We start from the raw sequence: 24,640 nt of genomic DNA on the forward strand, positions 1-24,640 counted from the left end.
CTAAACTAGTCTGCTGTTACTATGATCACAGCGCACCCAAGAGAGAGAGAGAGAGAGCCCCAATGTGGCTGCCTTTTATACCCCTGTTGGTCCGGCCCTCTAGTGATCATGTGGTGCTACTGATGACACATTAATCCCTTGTGTACATGCACACATAGCGATCACCACAATCAGATTTTCTGGTTAGCCATAGACGAGGTAGATAGGGGGTTTAAATAAGAAATCATTGGGAATAATTGACTGATTCATATTAACCGTGAGAGTAAGAGAAGCTGACTAACTGGGAATTAATCAGATAAGACTTAAAATGTTCATATTTTACAAGTTATGTAAACTGCTCGAGACTGCAATGTCAAATCACAGAAAGACCCTTTGTGTTAAGACCCAGTTTCGATCCCTGGGTTACTCTTGTGTGGAGTTTGCACATTCTCCCCGTGTCTGCGTGGGTCTCACCCCCACAACCAAAAGATGTACAGGTTTGATAGATTGGCCATACTAAATTGGAAATAAATAATTGGGTACTCTAAAATTTAAAACCACATTACCCTTCCCTTTGCCTTTTGTTCGAGCACAATTTTTATCATTTAATTTCACCCACCCTCTAACCAATCCGACTTTCCCTTTTGTTCTACCTGACCCTCCCCCTTTCTCACCAGCATCAAACACATCACATTTCTCCCTCTCTTTAGTTCAGAAGTAGAGTTACATTGGACGTGATTCATTAATTCTGTTTCAATTTCCATAGATGCTGCCAGACCTGCTGCGTTTTTCCAGTTCTTTCTGTGTTTATTTCAGATCTGCCTGTAGTGGGGCAAAATCACTATTTACCATCCAGGAAAAAATAAATGTCCTTCATCATCTTTTGTGGATCATTTCAGCGGAAAGGTGCTCTCCCAGGCTCAAAGAGCATCAGCCCACTGTAAGCAAAGTCGTGAGAACGGCCGGTCCAGCAGAATGAAACCCTCCGACCCTCCCACTTCAAGTGTCAGAATGAACATGGTTCAGTTCCTGGGTGTGATTAACAGCAGCAATAACAGCAGGATCCAACACCCAAAATCACTTGTGAACTCGCTGGTGTGTCCGCAGTGTGGATGATGTTCGAAACCGCTTAGCACAGTGAGAGCAGCTGAACGGTCTCTCCTCAGTGTGAATGCGCTGGTGGATCATCAGTACGTGAGAGCTTTTGAAACCCCTCCCACAGTCAGAGCATTTAAAGGGTCTCTCATTGGTGTGAGTGACATTGTGTCTGAGCAAATTGGACGACTGAGTGAATCCCTTTCCACACACAGAGCAGGTGAAAGGCCTCTCCCCGGTGTGAACTCGCTGGTGTCTCTGCAGTGCGAATAAGTGAGTGAATCCCTTCCCACACACAGAGCAGGTGAACGGCTTCTCCCCGGTGTGAATTCGTTGGTGTGCCTGCAGGGTGGATGACTGAATGAAACTCTTCCCACACACAGAGCATCTGAATGGCTTTTCACCTGTGTGAATTCGCTGATGTCTCCAGAGGCTGGATGAATCACTGAATTCTTTTCCACACTTTAAGCAGCTGAATGGCCTCGTCCCGGCATGAATGCGTCGATGAGTTTCCAGTGCAGATGGGTACCTAAATCCCTTCCCACAGTCCCCACATTTCCACCGTTTCTCCATGGTGTGGGTGTCTCTGAAGGCTAGACAATCAGTTGAAGCCTTACACAGGACAGTATCTCCCCCCTGTGAATGGTGCAATGTGTTTTCAGGCTGTGTAACCGATTAAAGCTCCTTCCACAGTCAGTGCACGAGGACAGCCTCACTCAGGTATGTTTGTGCGTCTCGATGCTTTCCCACTCACACTGATGGTTAAAGCATTCTGAAGTAAACAGAACAAACAATCATTTGTCCGTCTGATTTAATGACCGATAATATTCAGCACCCGATGAATTGAGTGACAGTCAGATTTTGATGTGAATTTGGGTTTGAGATTTCTGTCTGTAAATCCTAATCTTCGGATATCCTGTAAAAGGAGATTACAAAAAGTTATCACTGTCAGTACAGGATAGAAATTCAGAACAGATAATTCTAGTTCCTAGAGAACATTCTTTCCTCTCTCATTCCCCAAAAGGTGTAAATCTCCATCCCACACTCTCTCCCTCCATTCTCACTCTGCTGTATCTAATATTCATTCTGCTGAAGGTGCTGATTCGGGCTGATTGACAGGTCCATGCTCGCTGCTTCCTGTCCTGGACACAGAGACATGCAAATCTCCATGCAGGCTGCCAGACAGATATGTGTGTTTAATGTATAGCAAAACAGAAAATCTCAGCAGGTCTGGCAGAAAAGGGAACTGATGTTTCGAGTCTCGATGACTTTTTCTCAAAGTCAGAGAGAGTTGGAAATGGGGTCAGATTTATACTGTTGTTGGTGGCGATAGGTGGAGACAGACGAACCTCGACATCCAAAGATGTGCAGATTAGGTGAATTGCCCATGATAAATTCCTCCTTCGTGTCCACAAAAGGTTAGCTGGGGTTATGGGGATTGGATGGGAAGCTGCTCCGTGATCTCCCCCTCCCCCTTGTCCGGCACTGCGCATGTCCAAGAGCGAGGGGAAAGTGCGCGTGTGCAGGGGTAGCCCACCCTCCTTGACCTGCCTGATGAGGTGTTGGCCAATGGGAAACCGAGAGGGCCCGCCAATCAGAGCGCTGGATTTGGGTGAATGGATATTGAGCTTCACACAGACTGAAACATCCTCCGGTCTCCAACATCTGTGAGTAAAACACTTTCTTTTCTCCCCCTTTCCATTTCTTTTCTCATTCTCACCTTCAATTGGTCACTTTCACCAACTAAAGCAAAAGGAAGTTAATCCAGGGAGGGTGCAGACTCTGGAAAGCTTGGCCCAGGTCTCTCTCTCTCTTTTTTTATATAAAACATTTTATTGAGGTGTTTCTGATTTTGTAACCATAACAGAAGAAACAGTGTACATACAAATATAAACATAGTGCAAAGGCCGTCTTCCTCCTCACAGGTCCCATCTTTCTTCCACACTAATCTAAGCTAAACTGCCTCCCCCCCCATCTCCTTCTCTGCCGACGGTTAATTTTCTCTGAAGAAGTCGACGAACGGCTGCCACCTCCGGACGAACCGTGACATTGACCCTCTCAGGGCGAACTTGATTTTCTCCAGACAGAGAAAGCTAGCCATGTCAGTGAGCCAGGTCTCTGACGTCGGGGCTTTGAGTCCCTCCAAGCTAATAGTATCCGTCTCCGGGCTACCAGAGAGGCAAAGGTCAGAACATCTTCTTCTTTCTCCTCCTGCACTCCCGGATCCTCCGACACTCCGAAAATCACCACCTCTAGACTCGGTGCCACCCTTGTTTTTAACACCGTGGACATGACGTCTGCAAACCCCTGCCAGAATCCCCTAAGCTTCGAGCATGCCCAGAACATATGGACATGGTTCGCTGGTCCTCCCGCACACTTTGCGCACCCATCTTCTACCCCAAAGAACCTGCTCATCCGGGCCACTATCATGTGAGCCCGGTGAACGACCTTAAATTGTATCAGGCTGAGCCTGGCACATGATGTGGACGCGTTGACTCTACTCAATGCATCTGCCCAGAGACCATCCTCTATCTCTCCTCCTAACGCCTCTTCCCATTTGTGTTTCAGCTCCTCGGTCTGCGTTTCCTCTGACCCCATAAATTCCTTGTAAATGTCCAAAACCCTCTCCTCTCCCACCCATACTCTGGAAACTACCCTGTCCTGTATCCTCCTTGGTGGCAGGATCGGGAAGGTTGAGACCTGCCTGTGTAGGAAGTACCGCGCCTGCAGGTACCTGAACTCATTCCCTCAACCCTCTGGGGGCATCATGATCACATTCAACAGTCTTCTAACGTTGGCCGCCAACAACCTGTCCTTAACAAATCCTGCCTGGTCCTGCCTAATCACATCCGGAACGCAGTCTTTGATCCTTGAGGACAAGATTTTGGCCTACAGTTTGGCGTCAACAATTAGTAAGGAGATCGATCTGTAGGACCCGCATAGCTCCGGGTCCTTCTCCCGCTTCAGGATCAGTGAGATATTGGCTGTGCCATCATCGGAGGAAGTCCCCATCGCTCCCTTGCTTCATTAAATGTCCTCATCAGCAGCAACCCCAGCATCCCAGAGAAGCTTTTGTAAAACTCCACTGGGTACCCGTCCGGTCCCGGGGCTTTACCTGACTGCATGGCCTTCAGCCCTTCTGCTATTTCTTCAATCCAAATTGGGGCCCCCAGCCCTTCCTCCACCTTCAGGAACCTCAGCCCCCCTAAGAATTACCTCATCCCTTCTGGCTCAGCTGGGGGTTCTGACTCATATCGCCTGCTATAAAACCCCTTGAACGCCCTGTTAACTCCTGCTGAATCTCCGACCAAGTTCCAGTCTCTGTCCTTCACTTTCCCAATCTCCCTGGCTGCCTCCCTCTTTCTGAGCTGCTGCGCAAGCATTCTGCTGGCCTTCTCTCCATATTCATATATCGCCCCCTCGCCTTCCTCTGCTGCTCCACCGCCTTCCCTGTAGTTAACAAGCCAATCTCCACCTGTAGCCCCCGTTGTTCCCTTAAAAGCCCTGCCCCTGGGGTCTCCCCATATCTCCTGGCGACCTGAAGTATTTCCCCTATCAGTCTATCAGTTGATCCGTCTCTGCTCTAGCTACCTTCTCCCTGTGGGCCCATATCGAAATCAGCTCCCCTCTGACCACCGCCTTCAGCGCCTCCCAGACCGTTGCTGCCGAGACTTCCCCCATGTCATTAACTTCCAGATAGTTCTGGATGCATGTCATCACCCGCCCGCACACCTCCTCATCCGCCAACAGTCCGACATCCAATCTCCAATGTGGGCGCTGGCCACACTCCTTGCTCACCTGTAAGTCCAGCCAGTGCGGGGCATGATCCGAGACCGTGATCACTGAGTACTCAGTGTCTACTATCCCCTTAGCCCTCTTCAAGATGAAAAAGTCGATCCGGGAGTACACTTTATGTGTAGAAAGTGAACTTCTTCACTCTCGGCCACCCAAATCTCCATGGGTCCACTCTCCCCATCTGCTCCATAAGCCCCTCAAGCTCCTTTGCCATTGCTGGCACCCTACCTGTCCTTGAGCTCGACCGGTCTATCCTTGGGTCAATGACTGTGTTGAAGTCGCCCCCCCCCCCCCCCCCCCATGACCAGATTATGCAAGTCCAGGTCCGGGATCTTCCCCAACATCCTCCTTATAAACTCCACATCATCCTAGTTTGGCGTGTAGACATTCACGAGTATCACCGGCAGCCCTTCCAGCTTCCCATTAACCATGATGTACCGACCTCCCACATCCGCAACTATTCTTCCCACCTCGAATGACACTCGCTCATTAATCTGGATCACGACACCTCTAGTCTTACAGTCCAGCCCCGAATGAAATACCTGCCTGCCCCACCCCTTCCTTAGTCTAGCCTGATTTTTTTTTTTTATAAATGTTTTTATTCAGTTTTCATATTTTATATTGAACAAATTACAAATTGTTAGGAGAGAAAAAGAACAAAAAAAAAAACAAACAAACACGCAAAAATTAACATACATATTTACAGGTAAGCATCTTCGTAGTAGTAACTGCGCCCCCCCCCCCCCCCTCAACATGTTTATTTAGTTTGGTTTTGGGCCTTAGCTAGCCATCGAACCCCCGTACCGAACCTGTAGCCCCCCCCCCCCTCCCGCTACCTTCCCCCGACTATTCTTCCTCTTGTACATTGGCCACAAATAGGTCCCGGAACAGTTGCATGAATGGCTCCCACGTTCTGTGGAAGCCGTCGTCCGACCCTCGGATGGCAAATTTGATTTTCTCCATTTGGAGAGATTCCGAGAGGTCGGACAGCCAGTCCGCAGCTCTGGGCGGTGCTGCTGACCGCCAGCCAAACAGGATTCTACGGCGGGCGATCAGGGAGGCAAAGGCAAGGGCGTCCGCCCTCCTCCCCAGGAATAGATCTGGCTGTTCTGAAACCCCGAAGACCGCCACTATCGGGCATGGCTCCACCCTCACTCCCACCACTTTGGACATAACCTCGAAGAAGGCTGTCCAGTACTCCACGAGTCTGGGGCAAGACCAGAACATGTGGGCGTGGTTGGCCGGGCCTCTTTGGCACCGTTCACATCTGTCTTCCACCTCCGGGAAGAACCTACTCATACGGGTTCTTGTTAAGTGGGCTCTATGTACCACTTTTAGTTGCGTCAGGCTGAGCCTTGCGCACGTGGAGGTGGAGTTGACCCTATGCAGTGCTTCGCTCCAGAGTCCCCACCCTATCTCCATCCCCAGGTCGTCCTCCCATTTCCTTCTTGTTGCGTCCAGTACGGTGTCGTCCCTATCTACCAGTCGGTCATACATGTCACTACAGTTCCCTTTCTCTAGGATACTTGCGTCCAGTAGGTCTTCCAGTAGTGTCTGTCGTGGCGGTTGTGGGTACGTCCTTGTCTCCTTTCGTAGGAAGTTTTTGAGCTGCAGGTACCATAGCTCGTTCCCCCCAGCTAGCTGAAATTTCTCTGTCAGTTCGTCCAGTGTTGCGATCCTGTCGTCCGTGTATAGGTCCCTGACTGTCAGTGTCCCCCCCGTCCTGCCTCCACCTTTTGAAGGTGGCGTCAGTCAGTGCTGGTGTGAACCTATGGTTGTTGCAGATGGGAGCCCTGTTCGACATTTTGGTCAGGCCAAGTTGCTGCCGCAGTTGGTTCCAGGATTGGAGGGTGGCTGTCACCACTGGGCTGCTGGAGTGTTTTTTGGGTGGGGATGGGAGTGCTGCCGTGGCGAGGGCCCGGAGGGAGGTTCCCATGCAGGAGGCCTCCTCCGCACGCACCCACTCAGCCTCTGGCTCCTGGATCCATCCCCTTACTCGCTCGGCTGTTGCTGCCCAGTGGTAGAATTGTAGATTCGGGAGGGCTAGCCCTCCCCTGGTTTTTGTTTTTTGTAAGACCTTCTTTGGGATCCTAGCATTTTTACCCCCCCATACGAACGCCATGATGAGTTTGTCCAGCGCTTTGAAAAAGGCCTTGGGGATGTAGATCGGAATGGATCTAAACAGGAAGAGGAACCTGGGCAGTACGTTCATTTTGATCGTCTGAACTCTCCCCGCGAGGGAGAGCGGGAGTGTGTTCCATCTTTGCAGGTCCTTTTTAACTTCCTCCGTCAGGCTGGTGAGGTTCCATTTGTGGATCCCTTTCCAGTCATGGGCTATTTGGATCCCCAGGTAGCGGAATTTATGTCGGGCTTGATTGAACGGCAGCCCCTTTAGTGCTGCCCCCCCCCCCCCCCCCCCCCCCCCCCTTGCGGGTGTACTGGGAAGATCTCACTTTTGCTCATGTTGAGTTTGTAGCCCGAGAAGGCTCCAAACTCTTTCAGGAGCGCGATGATTCCGTCCATGCTGCTTTGTGGGTCCGAGATATAGAGGAGCAGATCATCCGCATAGAGTGAGACTCTGTGCTCTCTACCTCCCCTTCGGATCCCCCTCCAATTTTTTGCTGCCCTGAGCGCGATTGCTAGCGGTTCAATTGCTAGTGCGAACAGCAGCGGGGACAGTGGGCATCCTTGTCTGGTGCCCCTGTGCAGCTGGAAGTATTGGGAGTTGGTATTGTTGGTCTGTACACTCGCCATGGGAGCGTTGTACAGGAGCTTTACCCAAGCGGTGAACCCTGTTCCAAGCCCGAACCGCTCCAGTACCTCTATGAGGTATTTCCACTCGACTCTGTCGAAGGCCTTTTCTGCGTCCAGGGAGACGATCACCTCTTGTGTTCTCTCCCCGGAGGGGGTCATTATCACGTTCAGCAGGCGCCTGATGTTCGCGGTAAGCTGTCTACCTTTGACAAAGCCCGTCTGGTCCTCTGTGACCACCTCAGGTACACAGTCTTCTAGCCTCTTGGCTAGGATTTTGGCCAGTATTTTGGCGTCTGCATTCAGCAGAGATATGGGTCTGTATGACCCACATTCCGTTGGGTCTTTGTCTTTCTTAGGTATCAGCGAGATTGAGGCCTGTGCTAACGTGGGTGGCAATGTGCCCCTAGCTAGCGAGTCTGTGAACATCTCCCGCAGGTGCGGGGCCAGCGCTGTCGCAAATTTTTTGTAGAAGTCCGCCGGGAATCCGTCCGGTCCCGGCGCCTTCCCCGCCTGCATGGAGCTAATGCTGTCCATGATCTCTCCCAGTGCTAGTGGTGCTTCCAGATCCCGTTTTCTGCCCTCTCCCACAACTGGTATGTCCAGTCCGTCAAGAAACCGGTTCATCCCAGCCTTCCCCGTTGGGGGCTCTGAGGTGTACAGCTCTTGGTAGAAGGCCTTGAAGGTTTTGTTAATCCTCTCTGGTTCTGTTTCCAACGTGCCTCTGGTATCTCTGATTTGCGCAATTTCTCTGCTGGCTGCCTGCTTTCTCAGCTGGTGGGCCAACAGGCGGCTGGCTTTGTCTCCGTGTTCGTATAGGGCCCCGCGTGCCTGGCGGAGTTGGTGTACTGCTTTCCTGGTGGAGAGCAGGTCAAAGTTCCTTTGTAATTCTTTCCTCTCCGCCAGGAGTTCTACGGTCGGGGCCTCGGAGTATTTATGGTCTACCTCCAGTATGGAGTCGACCAGCTTCTGCCTAGCCACCCTTTCCTCCCTATCTCTTTGCGCTTTGTAGGCTATGATTTCCCCTCTTAGTACGGCCTTAAGCGCTTCCCAGAACATGGAGGGTGAGACCTCCCCGTTTTGGTTGATCTCAGTGTACTCCGCTATGGCCCGCGCTATCCTTTCGCTGAAGGCCTTGTCAGCTAGTAAGGCACCGTCCAACCTCCATTTGGGGCGCTGGGCCCTTCCCGTCTCTAGCCGCACATCCATGTAGTGTGGAGCGTGGTCTGATATCACAATTGCGGAGTATTCCACCTTGTCTATCTCTGGAAGCACCGTTTTCCCCACCACAAAGAAGTCAATTCTGGTGTACACGTTGTGTACTGGTGAGAAGAAAGAGAATTCTTTCTCCCCCGGGTGGGCGAATCTCCAGGGGTCTACTGCTCCCATCTGCTCCATATAGTGGCTGAGTTCCCTTGCCATGTTTGAGGTTTTCCCCGTTCTGGGGTTTGATCTGTCCGTCGTTGGGTCCTGTACACAGTTGAAGTCCCCCCCCATGATTAGTCGGTGCGTCGCTATGTCCGGGATTTCTGCCATGGTCTTTTGGATGAAGCTCGTGTCGTCCCAGTTGGGCGCATACACGTTAACTAGGACTACCGGCGCCCCATCCAGGGCCCCGCTGACCATGACATACCGTCCCCCTGGGTCCGTAACCGTCTTTGTCGCCCTAAACATTGTCCTCTTGCCAATCAGGATCGCCACCCCCCCTGGCCCTTGCCCCATAACAGGAATGATAGGTTTGTCCCACCCAGCCCTTTCTTACCCGCAGTTGGTCCTGCTCCCTCAAGTGCGTCTCTTGGAGGAAGACTATGTCGGCCCTCATGTTTCTAAGGTGGGTGAGGACTCTAGATCTCTTCACTGGGCCATTAAGTCCCCTTACGTTCCAGGTGACTATTCTGGTGGGGGGCTTCTGCCCCCTTGCTCCTGTGGGGTTAACCATATTTGTCCGGTGGACGCGCCCCTGCCCTCTGGGGTTTCCCTTTGTTAGGGGGCCGTCCAGGATGTCCACTATCACTGCTCTCCCCATGCGGTCGGGTCCCTGCGCTCCGGGGTTCCCCCTTGTCCCGGGGACACCCGCCATGGCCGTCCACTGTGTGTCCGCCACGCGGGTAGTCCCCTGCACTCCGGGGGGCCCCTTCACCCACAGACCGTACTGGGTGGGTGTTTGCAGCAGTTCCCTGTTTCGAGCCCTTGTCTGTGGCACTTTGTGGCCCTATTCCCTTTCTGGCCTCTTTTGTCCCTTCGTCCCTGCATTTCCCCTCCCTGGTCTCTCGCCCCCCGAGTGCCCCCCCCCCCCGCTCTATCCCTTTCGGGGATACCCCTGTGTACCCCTCCATTGCCCCTCTCTCCCCCATTCCTGTCCCCATTTGCTCTCCCACCTTTGATGGGTGATCCCCCCCTCCCCTGCCTGGCGCCTTCCCCCCTGTTGGGGGTGCGCTGCGGCCCTGCTCTGTTGCGCGCCCCCTTCGCTAGCTTTCCTGCTAGCACGGTGGCTCCCCGCTTGGAGGTTGCTGTCCCTTCCCCTCTCCCCTCTCCAGTACTCCCGTTCCCTCGTGCCGGGGCCTGGCCTCCCACCTGGAGCGGGCCCTTGGGCATTGGGTTGTTTTTCCTGGGTGCTCCTGCCAGGGGGGAGGGGGCTGGCTTTGCCTCGCCCCTCCCCACCCCCCCGTCGGCATGACGTATCTCCTTGCCATGGGCCCCTCGTCCCTACTTCCCATGGCGTTTTTCCAGCCCGTGCTCCTCAACGAATCTATTCGCCTCGGCAGGGGCTGTAAAGAAATATTCCTTGTGTTGGTATGTGACCCAGAGTTTTGCTGGGTACAGCATACCAAAACGTACTTTGTTCTTATAGAGAGCTGCTTTCGCTCTGTTGAACTCCGCCCGTCTCTTAGCTATGTCCGCTCCAAAATCCTCGTAGATTCGGATGGCGTGCCCGTCCCAATTGCAGGCTCTATTCTCCTTGGCCCAGCGCAGGATTGTCTCCCTATCCCGGTACCGGTGCAGTCTGGCTATAACTGCTCTCGGTTTTTCCCCTTCCTTGGGCTTCGGGCGCAGTGACCGATGAGCTCTGTCCATTTCCGGTGGGGTGGGAAAAGTTTCCCGCCCCACTAAGGAGCCCAGCATCGCAGCCACGAATGTTGTGGGATTTCTACCCTCTATCCCCTCTGGCAGGCCCACTATCTTAATGTTTTGCCTTCTCGAGTTGATCTCCTGGTCGTCTACCCTGCCCTTCAGGCTCCCCTGTGTTGCACTCAGTTTCGCCATTTCCCTCTCCAGGGACATGACCCGGTCGCTCACGTCAGTCGCTGCCTTCTCCAGCTCTTTAATGGTTGCCCCTTGGGCTTCCAGTATCTTCCCTTGGGCATCCACTTTCTCCTCCATTCTGGTCAGAGCCTGCTGCACCCCTGACATGGCCCTGGTCACTGCTGCCTGTGCTGCGGCCTCTGTGTCTGCTTTTAACTCTGCCTTGATTGCCTGCAGCTGCTCCCTCACCACCTCGGCAATGGCTTCCTTCCAATTCACGCCCCCCTCTAACCCCAGGGGAGAGGTTGCCCGCCCGTCCAGCTCTTTTGGATGCGGCGATACATTCTTCCCGCTGCTTCGCGTGTTGACTCGTTCGCCCAAGCTGGTTTGCCCTTTGCCCCGTCTACCTCCGGTGCCCCCTTTCTCCTGGGTCCCTTCTGGCATTTTTTTCTCCCCCTTCCCCTTCATCGTTTCTTCTCTCCTTGTTCTTCTTTTCCCCCTTTTCCGCACCCTATTTTAATTTTATTTATTAATATATATATATATATAAAATATATGTATATATTTTTTTTTTAAATGAAAAATTTATTTCCCCCCTTCTTTCCTTTACCCCTTTATTTCACCCCTTTTCTCTTTACCAGTTTTCTTTTGGGTTTTTATTTTAAAAAAAGAACAGAAATATAAGTCTCTTTTTTCTTTTGTTTTCTCTCTCCACTCGCCCAGGAGAGAGAGAGAGTCCCCCTTTGTCCTTGCCACGTGGTGGTCACTGCAGTTGGGGGGAGGGGGAGGGGCGAGTGGGGCTGCTGGTTGGGGGGGGGGGGGGGTGGTGTCCCCGCTGCTGGTTGGGGGGGGGGGGTGTCCCCGCTGCTGGTTGGGGGGGGGGGGGGGTTGGTGTCCCCGCTGCTGGTTGGGGGGGGGGGGGGGTGGGTGGCCCCGCTGCGGGTTGGGGGGGGGGTTGGTGTCCCCGCTGCTGGTTGGGGGGGGGGGGGTTGGTGTCCCCGCTGCTGGTTGGGGGGGGGGGTGGTGTCCCCGCTGCTGGTTGGGGGGGGGGGGGTTGGTGTCCCCGCTGCTGGTTGGGGGGGGGGGGGTTGGTGTCCCCGCTGCTGGTTGGGGGGGGGGGTTTGGTGTCCCCGCTGCTGGTTGGGGGGGGGGGGGGGTTGGTGTCCCCGCTGCTGGTTGGGGGGGGGGGTGGTGTCCCCGCTGCTGGTTGGGGGGGGGGGTGGTGTCCCCGCTGCTGGTTGGGGGGGGGTGGTGTCCCGCTGCTGGTTGGGGGGTGGGTCCCCGCTGCTGGTTTGGGGGGGGGGGAAAGAGGGCCCGCCGCTGCCGCACCGTTCCCGGCCCGCGTGGGGGGGGGGAGAGAGGGGTTGGACCTGCCGCTGCTGGGCCTCCCTGTCGCCGTTGCTCCTCGCCTCCGCCTTCCGCCGCCGCCCGCTCCTCCTCAGCTGCCGCCCGCTCCTCCTCCGCTTCTCCTCCGCTGCCGCCCGCCGCTGCCGCCCGCTGCTCCTCCGCCGTTGCCGCCCGCTCCTCCTCCGCCGTTGCCGCCCGCTCCTCCTCCGCCGTCCGGCCTGTCGGGGGGGTTCCTTCCTGGCGCTTGCGGGAGCCCCTCTCCCTGCGACCTCCTCGCTCGCCGCCCGGAAGTCGAGAAGTCTAGCCTGATTGATTACCCTAAGATGCGTCTCCTGTAACATTGCCACATCCGCCTTCAATCCCTTCAAGTGCGCGAACACGTGTGCCCTCTTAACCGGCCCATTTAGCCCTCTAACGTTCCCCATGATCAGACTGGTCGAGGCCCCCCCAACAGTCCCCCCTCCTGCCGCCGATCAGACATCACCTTTCTTAGGCCAGTGTCCAGCTTTCGCCCCGTGCACCCACAGGCCCATCCCCAGGCAGCCTCCGTCTGCGACCTCCCTTTTGTCCCCCCAGCAACAGTCCCTCCCTCGTCAGCAGAGCAATTCCCACCCCCCACCCCCCCACAGTAACAGCACAGTAAAAACAGTCCCCTTCAACAAGCATAAATTCTGCTCACCCCCCACTGTGCTTCTGTGAGCCAGCCTGCCCAGCTAGCTGGGCAGCACCAGCGCATGGCGACAAACATTTTCCCATCTATTGTCCCCCCCCCTCCCCCCTCCCCCCCATCCCCTGCTCGGACACACATATGCAAGAGAAAAACCATTCCCAGCCCAGTTAACCGAAAGAAACAAAAAGACAAGAAAGACCCCACACTGAAAATTCGCACCTCCATCCCAACCAGTACAAATGCTAACTTTAATTTACAAAAATATGCGGTGGCTCCAGGATCGATATAGAAGGCATCACCAATCTAGTGCAAAAACAAAAGGGATATTTAACGTGAACACTGCAGCAAAGTTCAAACACCTCAGTCCCCTGCCAGCCCTTTGCCAATGACATTCATGTCCCGCAGAATTGCGCAACTCTACAAGATCTTGACGTGACGTTTATTGAGACTTGTGTCTGCAAATCATCTGCTTCCACTACCCTGCAAAAGGAGTTTACAAATGTTATCACTGTCAGTACAGGATAGAAATTCCGAACAGACAATTCTATTTCCTATGGAACTTTCTTTCTTCTTTCGTTCCCCAAAAGTTGACCATCTCCATCCCAAAAACTCATCCCGCCCCATTCAGTTCTCACTCTGCTGCAGCTCGTATATACCCTCCCAATTCTCCTCAATGTGCTAATTCATACTGATCAACAGATCCATGCCTACGGAAAATTTAATGCAATGTACAATACTGAATTACGTGACACAAGAGTGAGGAGAGCAAGAACCTTCTTTGGGCAGAACATAATCATGCCTCGGAACTTACTGCCGAAGGTTAAAAATGTGAAGATGATCAATGAGTTTCAAGTGAAATTGGATTGATGATTGAAGGAAATATACTGCAGGGAAATGGGGATATAGCGGGTGAATGGGACTGACTGGGTTGCTCCCCTTTGGTACAGATGCGAGTTACCAAAGGGACTCCTATGTCTAAATGCCTCTATGCTTGGAAATAAATTGAAAGGTAGAATGAGAAACGGAATGGAAAGGAGTAAAGAATGCTAGCACAGTGATTGGTGCTGCTGCCTGACAATGCCAGGTTCCCAGGTTCAATTCCAGCCTTGGGTGACACAGTCCAAAGATGTGTCAGTTAGGTCGATTGGCCATGCTAAATTGTCCCTTAATGTCCAAAGGCTAGGAGGAGTTACGGGGATTGGGTGGGGTTTAAGAGGGTCGGTGCAGATGTGATGGGCCAAATGGCTTCCTTCTGCACAAAGGGATTCTATGATTAAAAATACAGCACATTCCTAAAGAACAAAATAAAGCTCCGAGGAGAACCATGAATAAAAAGTACAATATAACACACATCAATGTCCCAAGGTAGCAAAATGCCCATTTAAATATCAGCCATCTCCTCCATTGATTTCCTCCCAGAAGTTTCACAGAGTTTCAGCCTTCAGCTCATTGAAACGTCACAATGGAGCACTACCTGAAGCAGCCAATAGGAATCACTCTGTTCCTCGGTGACGTCTCCGGGTTCCAGTGCCCTGGCCCGACTCGCGGACACGGGAGCCCCGCCCCCACCCGTTGTTACCCTTCCCTGGACATCTCCACGAGATAAGGCTTCCAGGCAACCAGCTGACGGCCAGAGCGTGAAGCCGCACGGGTCTGCGCATGTCTAAGGAAGAGGCGTTGCGCATGCGCGGGGGAACGCCCACCCCCTGACCTTTCTGCTGAGGTATTGACCACTGGGAAGAGAGGGGTACCGGAAGGATTCTGGCCCAGCAGCCAATCAGAGCATGGGTTCTGTGTAATTGAAGGTTGAAGTTCAGATGGACGGAAACTTCATCCTGTCTCCAACATCTGTGAGTAAAACACTTTATTTTCTCCCCTTTCCATTTCTTTTCTCATTCTCACCTTTAATTTATGACTGGCAGCAACTGAAGGGAAAGGAAGTGAATCCAGGGAGGGTGCAGACTCTGCAAAGCTTGGCCCAGGTCTCTCTCTCTTAAAGACATTGACATCCTTTGCTCCCTCAGCTTGACACATTTATTTGTCTGGCTTAAAGGATGGTCTCTTTCCCAATGTTCACAATTAAAGGGCTGGTTTCCCCAGGAGATGGCTGACATTTAATATAGACAGAGAGATATGTGATGTTGATATATGGTACACATTCGTAGAATCCCTAAAGTGCAGAAGGGGGACATTCAGTCAATCAAGTTTGCACCGCCCCTCCCAAAGAGCACCCTACCGCGGCCCAGTCCCCCACCCACTCCCCATAATCCCATACAACCATTGGACACTAAGGGGCAATTTAGTATGGCCGATCCTGCACATCTTTGGATATATGAGATATATTATTTATGGTTATGGATAATGTACATTTATTAGTATTTCTAGTCTTATAATATAGTATTGTAACTTATTTATTTCCAGTCATAGATTAATTACAGTACAGCTCAAATTTGTTTGTTATGTAACCCTGCAAGTGCATTTCCTTGCAGTGCATATGCAATTTTATTTTGAAATTATTGATCATCTCTAAATGTTTCTCTCATAGGCAGCAAGTTCAAAGTCAAATAAATCGCTGCCTAAGTAGATATATTTCTCACAAATCCCTGTACCTTCAGCAACTGAAACAGGACTCAGTGACCATGAATCTGTCAATCAGTTTGAATCAGCACCTTCAAGAGAATTGGGAGGATGAATATTGGATACAGCATAGTGAGAATGGAGGGATTATTGGGACGGAGATTTACAGCTTTTGGGGAATGAGAGGAAAGAATGTTCCATAGAAACTTGAATTGTCTGTTGTGAATTTCTATCCTTTACTGACAGTGATGACTTTTGTAAACTCCTTTCACAGTATACTAGAAGTTGGATATTACGCAGACCCAATTCTCCAAACAAATGTCACATGAGTGTATGACAGAGTCACTTGATTCATCAGGCCCTGAATATCTTCAGCCTTTGGATCTAGAAGGAGAAAAGTTTGTCTGTTCTGTCTGCTGACTGTGGGAAGAGCTTTCACCAGTTACACAAGCTGAAATATCATCACACCATTTAGTGGGAAGAGACCATACCCATGTTCTCTGTGTGGACAAGGCTTCAACTGAATGTGAAACTTGAAAAATCACAAGGATACCTGCACCATGGAGAAACCGTGGAAATGTGGTGATTGTGGGAAGGGATTTCGTGCTCCCTCTGATCTAGAGATTCATCGACGCAGCCACACTGGGGAGAGGCCGTTCATCTGCTCTGTGTGTGCGAAGGGGTTCAGTAAGTCATCCGTCTTGCAGACGCACCAGCGAGTTCACAGCAGAGAGCGGCCATTCACCTGCCTTGACTGTGGGAAAGGATTCACTCATTCATGGAACCTGCAGACACACCAGCGAGTTCACACTGGCGAGAGGCCATTCACCTGTTCTGAGTGTGGGAAGGGCTTCAGTCGGTTGTCCAGCCTGCAGGTACACCGGCGAGTTCACTCCGGGGAGAGGCTGTTCTCCTGTTCTGCATGTGGGAAGGGATTCACTGATCCATCCAACCTGTGGAAGCACCAGCGAGTTCACACAGGGGAGAAGCCTTTCACCTGCTCCAAGTGTGGGAAGGGATTCTGTGATTCATCACATCTGCTGGCACACCAGCGAGTTCACACAGGCGAGAGGCCATTCATTTGCTCTCAGTGTGGGAAGGGATTCACTCAGTTCTCAAACCTACTGACACATCGGCGACTTCACACCGGGGAGAGGCCATTCACCTGCCTGGAGTGTGGGAAGGGATTCACTCAGTTAATATGCCTGCAGAAACACCAACGAGTTCACAAGTGATTACAGGTGTTCGATTATAATGTTAATTGCGTCCAGGATTGAACCATGTTCATTCTGACAGTTAGTGAATTGGAAGAGTCAGAGGGTTCATTTCAGCTGGACTGATCAGTCTCACAACTTTGCTTCAACTGGTCTGATGTTCTTTGCAATTTGCAGCAAAAAGTAGCGTCATGTGTCACATGGATCACCGAATCAAGAGATATTTTGAAGACAAAATATATTGACTGTACTTTTATGTTTGGAACTTCCCAATTGTGCCACATTGGCATGGAAATGGGCTGTGGGGATTCGGATAGTTCATTTGGAGTTTGTGCGAGAGTAGAAGAGGCTGGATGATTTTCCTAGCTTGGAGCTCGAAACCTTTGATGGTCCCCACAATGAAAGACAGTGAGCCAAAGGCAGTCAGTTTGAACAGTGAGCTTGGAAAGAGGTGTGAAGCAGCTGCAGGATCCAACAGGGGAAGCAGTCAGTCTGTCCAAGAAGGCAGTGGAACATATGTAATAGAGGGGAGGCAGTGGCATATTGGTATTGTCACTGGACAGGTAATCCAGAGGCCCAGATAATGCCCTGGGGACTCGGATTCAAATCCACAGCAGATAAGCAAATTTGATTGCAATAAAAAAAAGTGTGGAATTAAAAGTCGAATGATGACCATGAAATCATTGTCAGTTGTTGTAAAAACCCCACCTGGTTTACTAATGTTCTTCAGGGAAGGAAATCTGCCGTCCTTACCAGGTCTGGCCTACATGTGAATCCATACCCACAGCAATGTGATTGACTCTTAAAATGTCCTCTGAAATGACCCAGAAAGCCACTCAGTTCAAGGGTAATTAGGGATGAGCAATAAATGCTGGCATAGCCAGTGATGCCCAATCCTATGATTGAATAAAAATAAACATACAAACTAGGAGTTTGGCCACCATTCATCTGATCTGATTTTAAACTCAACTCCACATTCCTGTTGCCCTTGTTCGTCCCCTTGCTTATCAAGAATTTATCCAGCTCTGCCTTCAAAATATTCAAAGACTCTGCTTCTTCTGCCGTTTGAGGAAAGAGTTCCAAAGACTCACAACCCTCTGAGAGAAAAAGGTTCTCCTCATCTCTGTCTTAAATGAGCGATAACTTATTTTTAAACAGTCCACATCCACCGATGAAAACCCCTCAGGATCAATGTTTGATCAACTCACCTCTTACTTTTCTAGATTCCAGTGGATACAATCGTAACCTGTCCAACCTTTCCTCATGAGATAACCCATAAATTCTTTGTCGTAGTTCAGTAAACCTTCTCTGAATTGCTTGTAAACCATTTACATCTTTCCTTAAATAAGGAGTCCGATACTGTACACAGTGCTCCAGATGTGGTCTCACCAGTGCCCTGTATAACTGAAGCATAACCTCCCTACTCTTGTAATCCAGTCTCCTCGCAATAAACAACAATATTCTGTTGGCTTTCCTAATTACTTGGAATCCTCACAGCGAGAAAATGTATTTAAATGTGTATTTATTTCAGGAGAAGTTATGGCATTTTATTGTTCAATACATAATTGGAAATATTTTAATGCACCAGGTGATCTTCAAGCTGGTGCCATTGGGTGGAGTGAAGGGAAAATGTTTTTTAAAAATAATTAAAATGTTGCATTGTGAAGCGATGGTATTATCAGGAAAACTCTTTTAAAGGTTACATTTTTAAACTTTGGACTGAGTTTTGTGAGGAACCCGTCTTTGATAGAACTTGAGTGGGGGACATTCTCCCTCCTGAAGTGAGATTAACCCGAGGCTGGGAAGGTGGCGTTCTTCATAAAGTGCAGGTCAATAAACCCATCAACACGGGTCCAGTGGACAGCGAAGAGAAACTTTGTATATCCAAGTTAACAAAGAACTGCTGTTGCCGGGCTAATGACTCTTCCTGATTGGTTAACAAACACCAGGCCTGAGAGAAATATTCTGTGAACATTTTTATTATTTCAAACTCTCAGGGGACAGAGTGTGTGCACCTCGGCAGCCGGCAGCAAGATAAAGTCTCTCTCTTCCTCCCACCTTTGTGTTACATTCGGTTTTGAGTGAGTTCACCTTTCATCCAAAATGTCTCATCAGAATAACTCATCTATTTTATGAAAGCCTGTAAAGGCGTGATAAATAAAAGTCATCAACGACTGTTTCACCATAAATAGAACTTCCAACTTTAACCTGACAGAATTTTGTCAGATCAACAGCACCAAGATCCTTTTGAGGTAGTTGTGTTGGTAGTTGATGAAATGTTTACTGTGTGTTTAGAAAATGTTAACTGAATTCATAGAACAAACATTGTTTTGTTTAAAAATACTTAAAACCTCTGTTGCATAACACCTGAAAAGTGGGCCCTTGTGCTCCTCATAACCAAAATCTATTAAAAGTTGCAGGTCAGGTAAACTCCATGACATACTTTGGTGTTCTCTAAACCCTGGCCCAGAACAAGAGTGTCTGGCAGTGTTCGAGTATCTGTATTTTTAGAAAAAGTGGTTAATTGTTACACTTTGAAACTACAACTTGTATGTTCACCAGTTTTATAACTAGATTGTAAAAAAGATTATTTTACAATAAATCATTTTTTCTGTGTTTACTGAAAGAAGCCTGGGAATAACATTATCAAATTGACCAGTTTTGTGGGTGAGTTAGATGTTTAAACTATTGCTATGACTGTGGAGAAAGGGGCTGGATTTAACTGTTGTAAAAACTCACCTGGTTCACGAATGTACTTCAGGAAAGGAACTCTGGGGACTTCCGGTGGCGGCGATGTCCGAGCGAGCCGCACATTCAGCGGGCTCTCACTCCGGTGGGCGTTTAGGGGCTGATTCCCCGCGATAGCGGGACCACGGAGCTGAAGGAAGGCGGCAGTGAAAGTGCGGAGGAGCGGGCTGCGGCACATGGAACAGCGGGAGTCCACGAGGCAGAAGAAGAGAGAGAAAAAGGGACAGAGACAAGGAGCTGAAGAAACTTACCTGGAACCTAAGATGGCGGACACACGGACCCCGGACTCAGCAATCCAGCAGGCGCTGGATAACATGCTCCAGGTAATGAAATCCAGTTTTGAAGCGTTGAAGCGGGACAGCTTGGGCCCAATCTAGAAGGCAGTGGATCAGCTGAACCAGAGGCTGGATGCGCAAGATGTTAAAAGTTAAGGAGCTGGGAGAGGCGGTGGAGGAGCAGGCGGATGCGCAGACTGTTGCGGCGCTAGAAGTTGATGGGCTGAAGGAGCGGCAGAGAAGACTGCTTGACAGAGTGGAGGAGCTGGAGAATCGAGTCCGCAGGAACAACCTGAGGATGGTCGGCCTCCCGAAGGGGGCTGAGGGAGCTGATGCCACAGCATTTGTAGCAGACCTATTGATGCAGCTGATGGGGGCCGAAGCCTTTCCGCGACCGCCGGAGCTGGAGGGGGCATACAGAGTGCAGGCGAGGCAGGGGCGGCCGGGTGGACCCCGCCCCCCCCGCCCGATGGTGATTAGGTTCCACAGGTTCGTGGACAAGGAGCGGGTGCTGCGTGGGCAAAGAGCGGCAGGAGCAGCGCGTGGAACAACAGTGTCCTCCGCATTTACCAGGAACTAAGCCAGGAGGTGGCTCGGCGGCGAGCAGCCTTTAAGAATGTCAAGGAGGTGCTGTTCAAGAAGCACGTGAAGTTTGGTCTGCTGTTCCCGGCTCGTTTATGGGTCACGCACCAGGGTCAACACCACTACTTCTCCGAGCCTGAAGAAGCGATGGACTTTGCGAGGGATCAGGGGCTGGTCCCGAAAAGAGGCCCCACGGACGCGAATTAGGGCCCGAGGATTACCGTGGGACGGTACGGCGAATGGGCCTGGACTGCTGTTCAATGGTTTGCTGGGTCAAAGGTGCCAAGCGGAACATCTGGGACTCGTTCCTTTGTTCATGGACATTGGTTTGGGGGGTTTTTTGTTTTTTTCTTCTCTTATGTTTTTGTTTTTTCCTCTTTTTCTGTTTTTTCCTTTTTGGGCAGATTTTTACTTTTTGTGCGGCTTGCGGAGGACACTGGAGCCGGCACGGTAACGAATGGGGGCCGGTCAGCAAGGGGGGCCAAGGACGTGAGTTGGGGGTTTTTTGTTTTGTTGATGACCATGCCTTCCTGTGCCAGTGCGTTTGCTCCAGTGGGTTGGAGAGGGGGGTGGGGAAGCTGGGGAGTGGGGAGGACGGGGAAACAATGGGAATGAGACAGGAGGGCGCCGGAGTGTTGAGTCACCGGGTTAGCAGATTGGCTAGTCAAGGGAGTCAGGTGGGGGGGGGGGGGGGAGATCACAGCCAGTGGATGGCAGGTGTGGGGGTATCGGGGAACGTTGTTAGGGGGGGGGGTTTCTGCTGACGTGGGAGGGACTTGAAATAGGCACTGGAAAGGAGGTTGAGGGTGGAGGCAGCCAACGGGCGGGCCAGGAATGGCGCGATGCACGGGCCGGGGGCCGGCCCGAGAAAGTCTATGGCTGACCAGCATGGTGGGGGGGGGTGGGGGGGGGGGGGGGGGGGTGGGTTGTGCCCCCCGACCAGGCTGATCACCTGGAACATCAGGGGACTGAATGGGCCGGTTAAGAGGGCGCGGGTGTTCGCGGGCTCTGAGGGCGGACGTAATTATGTTGCAGGAGATATATCTGAAAGTGTCTGACCAGACCAGGCTAAGGAAGGGTTGGATTAGCCAGGTCTTCCACTCGGACTTGGACTCAAAGTCCAGGGGGTGGCAATCATGATCGACAAGCGGGTGCAATTTGAGGCGGAGGGCATAGCCGCAGACAGGGGGGGCAGATACCTGATGGTACGGGGCAGACTGGAGGGGAGAAGAGTGGTGCTGGTGAATATATATGCCCCGAACTGGGATGACGTGGACTTCATTAAAAGAGTGCTGGGGAAGATCCCGGACCTGGACTCCCGCAGGCTAATATTGGCGGGGGGGGGGGGGGGGGGGGAACTTTAACATGGTCTTTGACCCGGCTTTGGATCGGTCGTGTCCCAGAATGGGTAGACTCCCAGCAATGGCAAGGGAGCTGAAAGAGTTCATGGAGCAAATGGGGGCAGTGGACCCCTGGAGAACCAGACAGCCGACAGGAAGGGGCTACTCGTTTTACTCGCACATCCATAAAGTATATTCTAGGATAGATTTCTTTGTACTAAGCAGGGATTGTATAGGGGAGGTAAAGAACACAGAATATTCGGCAATTACTATCTCAGACCATGCCCCACACTGGGTAGACCTGCAGATCGGGGGAGCGAGCAACCAACGCCCGCAATGGAGGCTAGACGTGGGACTGCTGTCGGAGGAGGGGATCTGTGAGAGGCTTCGGAGATGTATGCAAAATTACCTGCAGGTGAATGACACGGGGGAGGTCTCAGCGGCGACCCTGTGGGAGGCGCTAAAGGCAATAGTGCGGGGGGGAGCTGATTTAAATTGGGGCCCACAGAGCCAAGGCAGACCGGGCAGAGATGGATAGATTGGTCAGGGAAATGGGTCGGATAGATGAAGAGCACGCGGAGTCCCCGGGGGAGGTTTTACTCAGGGAGAGGCAGAGACTACAGGAGGAACTGGGGGCACTATCCACGAGTAGGGCCGTGCAACAGCTTAGGAAGGCAAGGGGAGTGGTGTACGAGCATGGGGAAAAGGCTAGCAGACTGTTAGCGCAGCAACTCAGGAGGAGGGAGGCGGCCAGGGAAATAGGTAGAGTGAGGGACGGGGGGGGGGGGGGGGGGGCGCAAAGTGGAGGACCCGGCAGAATTGAATAAGGTATTCCGGGACCTGTATACTTCGGAGCCGCCGGAAGAACCGGAGGGGATGAAAAGGTTTCTGGACGGGTTAACCTTCCCAACAGTAAGTGGGGGGCGAGTGGAAGAGCTGGGGGCCCCGATTAGAGGAGGTATTGGGGGGCCTTAAGGCCATGCAATCGGGGAAGTCCCCGGGGCCGGATGGATACCCAGTATAGTTCTATAGGAAGTTCGCTGAGCTGGTGGGCCCGGTCTTGGCGAGGGTTTTCAATGAGGCAAGGGACAGAGGGACCCTGCCGCCGACAAGGTCACAAGCCACCATATCACTGATATTGCAGCTGGGTAAAGACCCAGAGGCGTGCGGGTCCTACAGGTCAATCTCCCTGATTAATGTAGACGCCAAGCTCCTGGCAAAGGTACTGGCGGGTAGAATGGAGGACTGCGTACCGGAGGTGATTGGGGAGGATCAAACGGGGTTCGTGAAAGGTAGGCAGCTGGCGGCCAACCTGAGAAGATTACTTAATGTGATAATGATGCCCCCAGTGGGTAGGGAGGTGGAGGTAGTGGTGGCAATGAACGCCGAGAAGGCCTTTGACCGGGTGGAGTGGGACTATCTATGGGAGGTGCTCGGACGGTTTGGGTTCGGGGAGGGATTGGTGGATTGGATCAAATTATTATATCAGTCCCCGAGGGCCAGCGTCAGGACCAACAGAGAAGTGTCGGAGTACTTTAGGTTGTACCGAGGGACCAGACAGGGCTGCCCGCTCTCCCCGCTGCTGTTTGCGCTGGCCATAGAGCCGCTGGCGATTGCGCTGAGAGCCGCAGAGGGATGGAAGGGGATGGTGAGGGGCAGGGTAGAACATAGGGTCTCTCTTTACGCAGACAACCTGCTCCTGTACGTGTCGGACCCAGTGGCTGGGATGGGAACTATACTGGGAATGCTGAGGAAGTTCAGCCAGTTCTCAAGATACAAATTAAATACGGTCAAGAGTGAAATGTTTGTGGTCCAGGCAAGGGGCCAGGAGAACAGATTGAGAGGGCTACCGTTTAGGCTGGTTGAGGAAAATTTCGGGTATTTGGGAATCCAGGTGGCACGAGACTGGGGCAGGCTGCATAAGTTAAATTTGGCCAGGGTGGTGGAGCAAATGAAGGGAGAGTTTCGGAGATGGGATGCACTCCCGCTGTCGCTGACAGGGAGGGGGCAGACTGTAAAGATGACAATCCTCCCTCGATTTTAGTTTATTTTTCAGTGCCTCCCGATCTTCATCCCACAGTCCTTCTTCAAAAGAGTTAACGGGCTGATCATGAGCTTTGTCTGGGCGGGAAAATCCCCGCGGGTGAAGAAGGCAATGTTGGAGAGGAACCGCAGCGAGAGAGGGCTGGCTTTGCCGAGTCTGATCAATTATTACTGGCCGGCCAACATCGCTATGATAAGGAAGTGGATGGTGGGTACGGGGTCTATTTGGGAGCGGGTGGAGGCGGCTTCGTGCAGGGGCTCCAGCTTGGCAGCCCTGGTCACGGCTCCTCTACCGCTGCCGCCGGCCAAGTACACCACCAGGCCGGTAGTGGTGGCGACCCTGCGGATATGGGGCCAGTGGAGGAGGCATGTAGGGGAGATGGGGGCGTCTGTCTGGGCGCCAATCTGCGACAACCATCGATTTGCCCCCGGGAGTATGGATGGGGGGTTCAGAATATGGCGGCGGGCGGGGGCGGGAAGGGTGGGTGATGTGTTCCTGGAAGGGAGCTTTGCGAGTTTGAGGAGCTTGGAGGAGAAATTTGGGTTGGTAAGGGGAAATGATTTTAGATACCTACAGTTGCGGGACTTTGTTCGTAGACAGGTCCCATCTTTCCCACGCCTCCCGCCAATGGGGATCCTAGACAGAATAGTCTCTAGGAGGGAAGAAGGGGAGGGTAGAGTCTCGGGTATTTATAAGGTGCTCATGAGGGAGGAAGGGTCCCAGACAGAGGAACTGAAACTTAAATGGGAGGAGGAGCTAGGCGGGGAAATGGAGGATGGGCTGTGGGCAGAGGCCCTGAGTAGGGTAAATTCGACCGCGACATGTGCTCGGCTCGGGCTGATTCAATTTAAGGTCGTTCACCGGGTCCATATGACAGTGGCTCGGATGAGCAAATTTTTCGGGATAGAGGACAAATGCGCTAGGTGCGCGGGAGGACCAGCGAACCACGTTCACATGTTTTGGGCATGCCCTAAGCTGAG

General features: G+C 52.0%; 2 long non-coding RNA genes across 2 annotated transcripts; one reads left to right on the forward strand and one right to left on the reverse strand.

The window, feature by feature from the left end:
* Positions 1 to 1,868: 1,868 nt before the first annotated feature.
* LOC119951348 lies at positions 1,869 to 14,486 on the reverse strand. Its single transcript, XR_005457594.1, has 2 exons — positions 14,355 to 14,486; positions 1,869 to 1,990 (listed from the first exon to the last, which is right to left on the reverse strand). It is a non-coding gene; the product is annotated as an uncharacterized LOC119951348 (long non-coding RNA).
* On the forward strand, positions 14,118 to 19,297 carry LOC119951346. Its single transcript, XR_005457592.1, has 2 exons — positions 14,118 to 14,730; positions 15,426 to 19,297. It is a non-coding gene; the product is annotated as an uncharacterized LOC119951346 (long non-coding RNA).
* Positions 19,298 to 24,640: the final 5,343 nt, after the last annotated feature.

Source organism: Scyliorhinus canicula, chromosome 17 (genome assembly GCF_902713615.1).
Source record: "Scyliorhinus canicula chromosome 17, sScyCan1.1, whole genome shotgun sequence".
Classification (NCBI taxonomy): Eukaryota; Metazoa; Chordata; class Chondrichthyes; order Carcharhiniformes; family Scyliorhinidae; genus Scyliorhinus; species Scyliorhinus canicula.